This window comes from Mustela lutreola, chromosome 2 (genome assembly GCF_030435805.1).
Source record: "Mustela lutreola isolate mMusLut2 chromosome 2, mMusLut2.pri, whole genome shotgun sequence".
Classification (NCBI taxonomy): domain Eukaryota; kingdom Metazoa; phylum Chordata; class Mammalia; order Carnivora; family Mustelidae; genus Mustela; species Mustela lutreola.
The window spans coordinates 56,728,755-56,739,671 of NC_081291.1; the positions used below are offsets into that span (position 1 = coordinate 56,728,755).

At 37.8% G+C, this 10,917-nt stretch overlaps 1 non-coding gene across 1 annotated transcript; it reads right to left on the reverse strand.

The window, feature by feature from the left end:
* Positions 1-586: 586 nt before the first annotated feature.
* On the reverse strand, positions 587-777 carry LOC131826059 (U2 spliceosomal RNA). The gene has a single exon (XR_009351402.1). It is a non-coding gene; the product is annotated as a U2 spliceosomal RNA (small nuclear RNA).
* Positions 778-10,917: the final 10,140 nt, after the last annotated feature.

Sequence of the window (10,917 nt, forward strand, 5' to 3'; positions counted from 1 at the left end):
AAATTGATATCAGATTTGGCTCCTTCTCACCTTTCAGGCCCCAAATGCCTAGAATTAGACTAATATCAATCCTTGACTAATAGGAATGCAAAGAGCTTAGAGAAAAATTAGTAAGCACAATGGAAAAGCTTAGCAAGGTGACTGACTATAAGATAAACATATGAAAGGCAATTGTAGTTTATGTGCCAAAAAAAACTTCAAAGCATTATTTTTTTAAAGATTTTATTTATTTATTTGTCAGAGACCAAGAGTGCACATAAGTAGGGGCAGCAGCAAGGAGAGAGAGAAGCAACCTACCCATTGAGCAAGGAGCAAGGACCCTGGGATCATGACATGAGCTGAAGGCAGACTTTTTTTTTTTTGAGAGAGAGAGAGTTTATTTATTTATTTGACAGACAGAGTTACAATGAAAAGAGTTACAGGGAATACAAGCAGGGGGAGTGGGAGAGGGAGAAGCAGGCTCCCCACTGAACAGGGAGCCTGATGCGAGGCTTGATCCCAGGACCTGAGCCAAAGGCAGATGCTTAACAACTGGGGCAGCCAGGCACCCCTCAAACTGATTTTAGAAACTTGGTATTGTCCCCTGAGGGAGTGAACCATTCCAGGAAGTACTACAAAACCAGGTAGATGCATGAAATAGATGGAGTGAGCTCCTATTCTGTCTCCCTGCTCCAAAAATCCATTTACTATATTGCCCTTGGAGATAGGACATATCAGGTATTAAACTAATAAGAACAGATGCTACACTTGATCTTAGCCAAAAGGCCAGGAAATAATTGAAGGCAGAAGTTTAACTGACGGATGCCCCCAAAGCATTATTTTTTTAAAGATACCTTTGTAATATAAAGGAAAAAAAGATACACAGACTACCTAGGAGTAAATCTAAGAACAGGTGTGTAGAACTTGTACACAGAAAATTTAAATTTAACAAAAAAATATTAAAGATGACCTAAATAAATGGAAAGATTGTGGGTAAGAAAATTTAAATATTGCAAAGAAAGCTGAATGGAAAGATTCAGAGAACAAAAGCTTCTGAGAGCAAACCCAAGCAGATTACTTAGCTTGGCCCCTGGCAAAGGCGGTGCAATTCCACCTCGGGCAAAGACACTTGAGAATCATAGCAGTAGGCCCCTTCCCAAGAAGATCAGCAAAAACATGCAGCCAAGAGCAAGTTCACAGATCAATGAGAATTGCAAAACTCCAGTGCTAGGGAAATATAGCACACAGAATTCATGACTTTTCCCTCATGATTCTGATGAGGGAGCAGGAGGCTGGCTGAGGACAAAGCAAGAGCTGGCGCCTTGCACCCTCTCCCTTCATCCGCTCTCCTCCATAGGTGTAGCATTGCTCAGGCACCCCTGACTGCCATAAAATGATAAATAGTTAACTTGCTGAGATCACAATCCTACAAGACAGGAGTCTCCCTTGGTTTGCAAATGTCCTTGAGATTACAACAAAGAAGTTACCTTATCAATAGCCCAATTTCCAAAGACACAGAACTCAGTTCCTCAAGCCTAATGTTACCCTCCCCTCCATAAAAACCGAAGGAGGTGGAGGTAGAAGGAAAAGTAAATAAAGTTAAATTTCTTTAAACCTAAATCTCATTAACAAGGATGCTTGATAGCAGGAATGTAACATTCCACCAGACTCCCAATTGTCTTTACTTGATAGCAACTAAGCCTTCAATATCCTGATAGTATTCTTTGCCCCAATAGCCCTTCTGAACACCCCTTTGTCCTCACCTACCCAACTCCTGCGTATATAACCAACCACCCCTCACAACCCGGGGCAGCAGCAGCTCTTCCTGCCCACGGGTCCTGTCCCCGTGCTTTAATAAACCACCATTTTGCACCAAAGATGTCTTAAGAATTCTTTCTTTAGTCATCAGCTCCGAACCTCACCCCACCGAACCTGACTTAGGTTCTGGGACTTCATCAATTCTATAGTCTTTCAAAGTTAATTTTTTAATTTTCTTTATTTCTTTTTTTAAACTTTTCTTCTTTTCTTTTTCAACCAACATCTTATCAATACCTTTTTTAAAATCCTTTTTAGTTTTCATCTTTACAGTCATATTCCATCCCTTCATCATATTTACCTTTATTTTTGTGTATATATATTTTTTTCTTTCTTTAAAATTTTGGGAGGCAGTTTCTTCTAACAGACCAAAACACACCCAAAATCTAGTGTGGCTCTGTTCTATTCACCAGCCTGATTTTTTTTTCCTTTAGTTTCCCCCTGATTTCAAGTCTCTTGAATTTGTTTAGTGTGTATTTCTCTGGGGCCATTGTTAGCCTTTTAGCATTTTGTTCTCTCATTCATCTATTCTTCTCCAGATAAAATGACAAAATGAAAAGCTTTCCTTAAAAAAAAACAAAAACAAAAACAAAACAAAACAAAAAACAAGAGGCACTACCAACTGCCAGGAACCTAATCAATACAAATAGTAAGATATCAGAGCTAGAGTTCAGAATGGTGATTATAAAGATACTAGCTGGGCTTGAAAAAAGCATAGAAGATCAAGAGAATCCCTTTCTGGACAAATTAAAAAACAAAAATCTAACAAAGTTGAAATAAAAAATGCTATTAATCAATAATGGAGGCCCTAACTGCCAGGATAAATGAGGCAGAAGAGAGAATTAGTGATATAGAAGACCAAATGATGAAGAATAAAGAATCTGAGAAAAAGAGAGATAAACAACTATGGGATTATGAGGGGAGAATCTGAGAGGTAGCTGATACAAAAAAGGCAAAACAATATTAGAATAATTGGGATCCCAGAAGAAGAAGAGAGAGAGGGACAGAAGGTATATTGGAGCAAATTAAAGCAGAGAACTTTCCGAATTTGGGGGAGGAAAGAGACATAAAAATCCAGGAGGCACAGAGAACTCCTCTCAAAATCAATAAAAATAGGTCAACACTCTGTCATCTAATAGTAAAACTTATAGGTCTCTGAGACAAAGAGAAAATCCTAAAACAGCTTAGGATGAGAGATCTGTAACCTACAATGGTAGAAACATTAGATTGGAAGCAGACCTACCCACAAAGACCTGGCAGGCCAGAAAGGACTGGCAATTAAATGAGAAAAATATGCAGCCAAGAGTATTATATCCAACTAGGCTGTCACTGAAAATAGAAGGAGAGATAAAAAAAAAAAATCTTCCAGGACAAACAAAAACTTAAAGAATTTGCAAACACCAAGCAAGCCCTTCAGGAACTATTGAAAGTGGTCCTTTAAGCAAAAAGAGAGCTTGAAAGTAACATAGAACAGAAAGGAACAGAGACAACATACAGTAACAGTCACTTTACAGGCAATAAAATGTCATGAAATTCAAATCTTTCAATAGTTACTCTGAATGTAAATGGGCTAAGTGCCCCAAACAAAAGACACAGGGTATCAGACTGGTGAAAAACAAGACCCATAGAAATGCTGTCCACAAGAGACTAGACTCAAAGACACCTCCAGATTTAAAGTGAGTGGGTGGAAAGCCATTTACCGAGCTAATGAACATTAAAAGAAAACCAGGGTGGCAATCCTTATATCTGACAAATTAGATTTTAAATCAAAGACTATAATAAGAGATGAGGAAGGACAATATGTCATACTTAAAAGGGCCTTATCCAACAAGAAGATCTAACAAATTAAAAGTATCTATGCCCCTAACATGGGAGCAGCCAATTATAAAGCCAATTAATAACAAAATCAAAGAAACACATCGACAATAAAACAATAATAGTAGGGGACTTTAACACGCCCCTCACTGAAATGGACAGATTATCCAAGCAAAAGATCAACAAGGAAGTAAAGGCTTTATGGCACACTGGACCAGATGGACATCAGATATATTCAGAACATTCCATCCCAAAGCAACAGAATACACATTCTTCTCTACTGCATATGGAACATTCTTTAGAATAGATCACATCCTGGGTCACAAATCAGGTCTCAACCAGTACCAAAAGACTGGGATCATTCCTAGCATGTTGCAGACAACAATGCTTGGGAAGTTGAACTCCATCACAAAAGGAAATTTGAGAAGAACTCAAAAACCTGGAGGCAAAAGAGTAGCCTACCAAAAAATGAATGGATCAAACAGGAAATTAAAGAAGAATTTTTAAAAATTTGTGGAAACAAAAACACAACTATTCAAACAACAAACAAACACAACTATTCAAAATCTTTGGGATGCAACAAAGGCAGTCCAGAGAGGAAAGTATATAGCAATAAAAGGCTTTTTCAAAAAAAAGGAAGGTCTCAAATACACAACCTAACACTACACGTAAGGAACTGGAGAAAAAACAGCAAAGAAAGCCTAAACCAAGCAGGAGAAGAGAAATCATAAAGATCAGAGCAGAAGCCAATGAAATAGAAACCAAAAGAACAGTAAAAACAGATCAACAAAACTAAGAGCTGGTTCCTTGAAAGAATTAATAAGATTGATAAACCCCTGGCCAGACTTATCAAAAAGAAAGATAAAGGACCCAAATTAATAAAATCATGAATGAAAGAGGAGAGATTACAACCAACACCAAAGAAATACAATTATAAGAACATATTATGAGCAACTATATGCCAGCAAATTAGATAATCTGGAAGAAATGAATGCATTCCTGGAGACACATAAACTACCAAACTGAACCACAAAGAAATAGAAAACCTGAATAGAGCCGTAATCTGTGAGGAAATTGAAGCAGTCATCAAAAATCTCCTAACAAACAAGAGCCCAGGGCCAGATGGTTTTACAGAGGAATTCTACCAAACATTTAAAGAATTAATACCTATTTTCCTGAAACTGTTCCAAAATTAGAAATGGAAGGAAAACTTCCAAACTCATTATATGAGGCCAGAACTACCTTGATCCTAAACCAGACAAAAACCCCACCAAAAAAAATGAGAATTATAGACCAATATCCCTGATGAACACGGATGCAAAAATCCTCACCAAGATCCAACAGTACATTCAAAGGATTATTCACCAGGACCAAGTGGGAATTATTACTGGGCTGCAAGTTTGGTTCAACATCTGCAAACCAATTAATGTGACATAATACATTAATAAAAGAAAGGACAAGAACCATACCATACTCTCAATAGATGAATAAAAAAAGTTTGAAAAAGTACATTATTCTTTCTTGAACAAAACTCTTCATGGTGTAGGGATAGAAGGTCTACACCTCAATATCATAAAAGCCATCTATGAAAAACCCACAGAAAATATCATTCTCAATGGGGAAAAACTGAGAGCTTTTCCCATAAGGTCAGGAACATGGCAGGGCTCTTCACTATCACCACTGCTATTCAACATAGTACTAGAAGTCCTAGCCTCAGCAATCAGACTACAAAAAGAAATTAAAGGCATCTGAATTAGCAAAGAAGTCAAACTCTCATTCTTTGCTGATGATATACTTTATGTGGAAAACCTAAAAGATTCCAACCCAAAACTGCTAGAACTCATACAGGAATTCAGTGAAGTGTCAGGACATGAAGTCGATGCACAGAAATCAGTTGCATTTCTATACACCAACAATAAGACAGAGAAAAGAAAAATTGAGTCAATCTAATTTACAACTGCCCCCAAAACCATAGGATACCTAGGAATAAATCTAACCAAAGAGGCAAAGAATCTATAATCAGAAAACTACAGAATACTCATGAAAGAAATTGAGGAAGACAAAAAGAAATGGGAAAACATTTCATGCTCATGGATTGGAAGAACAAATACTGTGAAAATGTCTATCCTACCTAGAGTGATCTACACATTTAATTCAATCCCTATCAAAATACCATCAACTTTTTTCAAATAAATGGAAAAAAATAATGCTAAAATTTGAATGGAACCAAAAAAGACCCTGAATAGCCAGAGGTATGTTGAAAAAGAAAACCAAAGATGGTGGCAACACAATTCTGGACTTCAAGATCTCTTACAAAGCTGTCATCATCAAGACAGTATGGTACTGGCACAAAAACAAACACATAGATCAATGGAACAGAACAGAGAGCCCAGAAATGGATGCTCAGCTTTATGGTCAACTAATCTCCAACAAAGCAGGAAAGAATGTCCAATGGAACAAAGACAGTCTCTTCAACAAACGGTGTTGGAAAAATTGGACAACCACATGCAGAAAAATAAAACTGGACCATTTCCTTACACCACACACAAAAATAGACTCAAAAATGGGTGAAAGATCTCAGTGTGAGACAGGAACCCATCAGAATCCTTGGGGAGAACACAGGCAACTAGATCTTTGACCTTGGCTGCAGTAACTTTTTTCCTAGACACATCGCCAAAGGCAAGAGAAGCAAGGGCAAAAATGAACTACTGGGACTTCATCAAGACAAAAGGCTTTTGCACAGCAAAGGAAGCAGACAACAAAATCAAAAGACAACTGACAGAATGGGAGAAGATATTTGCAAACGACATATCAGATAAAGGGCTAGTATCTAAAATCTATAAAGAACTTATCAAACTCAACACCCAAAGAACAAATAATCCAATCAAGAAATGGGGAGACGACATGAACAGACATTTCTACAAAGAAAACATCCATGTGGCCAACAGACACATGAAAAAGTGCTCCACATCACTTGATATCAAGGAAATACAAATCAAAACCACAATGAGATACCACCTCACACCAGTCAGAATGGCTAAAATTAACAAGCCAGAAAACGACAGATGCTGTTGAGGATGCGGAGAAAGGGGAACCCTCCTACACTGTTGGTGGGAATGCAAGCTGGTGCAACCACTCTGGAAAACAGCTTGGAGGTTCCTCAAAAAGTTGAAAATAGAGCTATCCCTACAACCTGGCAATCGCACTGCTGGGTATTTCCCCTAAAGATACAAATGTAGTGATCCGAAGGGGCACGTGCACCCAAATGTTTATAGCAGCAATGTCCACAATAGCCAAACTATGGAAAGAACCTAGATGTCCATCAACAGATGGATAAAGAAGATGTGGTATCTTTAAAAAAAAAAAAGAAGAAGAAGAAGAAGAAGAAGAAGAGAAAAAAAAAATATATATATATATATTTCCATTGCACTACTGGGTATTTACCCTAAAGATATAAATGCAGTGATCTGAAGGGGCACATGCACCCAATGTTTATAGTAGCAATGTCCATAATAAACAAAATATGGAAAGATGCTCATCAAAAGAAGAATAAGGATAAGGAAGATGTGATGTGTACACACACACACACACACACACACACACACACACTGGAATATTATGCATCCATCAAAAATAAAATTTTACCATTTGACATGGATGGAACTAGAAGGTATTATGTTAAGGGAAATAAGTTGATCAGAGAAATACAATTAAGACAAAGGGTCATAGGGGAAGGGATGGAAAAATTAAATAAGATGAAAACAGAGAGGGAGACAAGCCATAAGAGACTTTTAATCTCAGGAAACATACTGAGGGTTGCTGGAGTGGATATGAGTTAGAGGGCTGGGGTGGCTGGGTAATAGACACTGGGGAAGGTATATGCTATGGTGAGTGCTGTGAATTGTGTAAGACTAATGAATCACTGACCTGTACCCCTGTAAACCTGATACAAATAATACATTATATGTTAATTAAAAATTTTAAAAAATAGGTTGTTTCCATACACCAGCAACAAACAATCCAAAGACTAAATAAAGAAAACAATTCTGTCTATAATGGCATCAAAAGAATAAAATACTTAATAATAAATTTAACAAAAGAAGTGCAAGCTTATTACCAAAAACTACAAAACATCGTTGAAAGAAAGATCTGGTTTTTTACAGATTTTTATTTATTTATTTGACAGAGAGATATCACAAGTAGGCAGAGAGGGAGGCAGAGAGAGAGAGGGGGAAGCAGTCTCCCTGCTGAGCAGAGAGCCAGATGTGGGATTCGATCCCAGGACCCTGAGATCATGACCTGAGCTGAAAGCAGTGGCTTAATCCACTGAGCCGCCCAGATGCCCAAGAAAAAAGATCTAAATAAATGAAAAATGATCTCATGTTCATAGATAAGAATAATTAAAAATGATAAGATGACAATACTCTCCCAAATGAATTAGAGATTTAGTGCAATCCAAATCAAAATTTCAACTGCTGTTTTTACAGAAATTGATAAGCTGGTCCTAAAATCTATATGGGAATGGAAAGGACAAAGAAGAGCCAAAATATTTTTTTTCTTTAAATTTTTTAAAATTTTTTTTTTTTTAAATTTTTTATTTTTTATAAACATATATTTTTTATATACATATATTTTTATCCCCAGGTCTGTGAATCACCAGGTTTACACACTTCACAGCACTCACCAAATCACATACCCTCCCCAATGTCCATAATCCCACCCCCTTCTCCCCAACCCTCTCCCCCCGGCAACCCTCAGTTTGTTTTGTGAGATTAAGAGTCACTTATGGTTTGTCTCCCTCCCAATCCCATCTTGTTTCATTTATTCTTCTACCCACTTAAGCCTCCATGTTGCATCACCACTTCCTCATATCAGGGAGATCATATGATAGTTGTCTTTCTCTGCTTGACTTATTTCGCTAAGCATGATACGCTCTAGTTCCATCCATGTTGTTGCAAATGGCAAGATTTCATTTCTTTTGATGGCTGCATAGTATTCCATTGTGTATATATACCACATCTTCTTGATCCATTCATCTGTTGATGGACATCTAGGTTCTTTCCATAGTTTGGCTATTGTGGACATTGCTGCTATAAACATTCGGGTGCATGTGTCCCTTTGGATCACTACATTTGTATCTTTAGGGTAAATACCCAATAGTGCAATTGCTGGGTCATAGGGCAGTTCTATTTTCAACATTTTGAGGAACCTCCATGCTGTTTTCCAGAGTGGCTGCACCAGCTTGCATTCCCACCAACAGTGTAGGAGGGTTCCCCTTTCTCCGCATCCTCGCCAGCATCTGTCATTTCCTGACTTGTTGATTTTAGCCATTCTGACTGGTGTGAGGTGATATCTCATTGTGGTTTTGATTTGTATTTCCCTGATGCCGAGTGATATGGAGCACTTTTTCATGTGTCTGTTCGCCATCTGGATGTCTTCTTTGCAGAAATGTCTGTTCATGTCTTCTGCCCATTTCTTGATTGGATTATTTGTTCTTTGGGTGTTGAGTTTGCTAAGTTCTTTATAGATTCTGGACACTAGTCCTTTATCTGATATGTCGTTCGCAAATATCTTCTCCCATTCTGTCAGTTGTCTTTTGATTTTGTTAACTGTTTCCTTTGCTGTGCAAAAGCTTTTGATCTTGATGAAATCCCAGTAGTTCATTTTTTCCCTTGCTTCCCTTGCCTTTTGCGTTGTTCCTAGGAAGATGTTGCTGCGGCAGAGGTCGAAGAGGTTGCTGCCCGTGTTCTCCTCAAGGATTTTGATGGATTCCTTTCGTACATTGAGGTCCTTCATCCATTTTGAGTCTATTTTTGTGTGTGGTGTAAGGAAATGGTCCAATTTCATTTTTCTGCATGTGGCTGTCCAATTTTCCCAGCACCATTTATTGAAAAGGCTGTCTTTTTTCCATTGGACATTCTTTCCTGCTTTGTCGAAGATTAGTTGACCATAGAGTTGAGGGTCTATTTCTGGGCTCTCTATTCTGTTCCATTGATCTATGTGTCTGTTTTTGTGCCAGTACCATGCTGTCTTGATGATGACAGCTTTGTAATAGAGCTTGAAGTCCGGAATTGTGATGCCACCAACGTTGGCTTTCTTTTTCAATATCCCTTTGGCTATTCGAGGTCTTTTCTGGTTCCATATAAATTTTAGAATTATTTGTTCCATTTCTTTGAAAAAGATGGATGGTACTTTGATAGGAATTGCATTAAATGTGTAGATTGCTTTAGGTAGCATAGACATTTTCACAATATTTATTCTTCCAATCCAGGAGCATGGAACATTTTTCCATTTCTTTGTGTCTTCCTCAATTTCTTTCATGAGTACTTTATAGTTTTCTGAGTATAGATTCTGTGTCTCTTTGGTTAGGTTTATTCCTAGGTATCTTATGGTTTTGGATGCAATTGTAAATGGGATTGACTCCTTAATATCTCTTTCTTCTGTCTTGCTGTTGGTGTAGAGAAATGCAACTGATTTCTGTGCATTGATTTTATATCCTGACACTTTACTGAATTCCTGTATAAGTTCTAGCAGTTTTGGAGTGGAGTCTTTTGGGTTTTCCACATATAGTATCATATCATCTGCGAAGAGTGATAATTTGACTTCTTCTTTGCCGATTTGGATGCCTTTAATTTCCTTTTGTTGTCTGATTGCTGAGGCTAGGACCTCTAGTACGATGTTGAATAGCAGTGGTGATAATGGACATCCCTGCCGTGTTCCTGACCTTAGCGGAAAAGCTTTCAGTTTTTCTCCATTGAGAATGATATTTGCGGTGGGTTTTTCATAGATGGCTTTGATGATATTGAGGTATGTGCCCTCTATCCCTACACTTTGAAGAGTTTTGATCAGGAAGGGATGTTGTACTTTGTCAAATGCTTTTTCAGCATCTATTGAGAGTATCATATGGTTCTTGTTCTTACTTTTATTGATGTGTTGTATCACATTGACTGATTTGCGGATGTTGAACCAACCTTGCAGCCCTGGAATAAATCCCACTTGGTCGTGGTGAATAATCTTTTTAATGTACTGTTGAATCCGATTGGCTAGTATTTTGTTGAGTATTTTCGCATCTGTGTTCATCAAGGATATCGGTCTATAGCTCTCTTTTTTGGTGGGATCCTTGTCTGGTTTTGGGATCAAGGTGATGCTGGCCTCATAAAATGAGTTTGGAAGTTTTCCTTCCATTTCTATTTTTTGGAACAGTTTCAGGAGAATAGGAATTAGTTCTTCTTTAAATGTTTGGTAGAATTCCCCCGGGAAGCCGTCTGGCCCTGGGCTTTTGTTTGTTTGGAGATTTTTAATGACTGT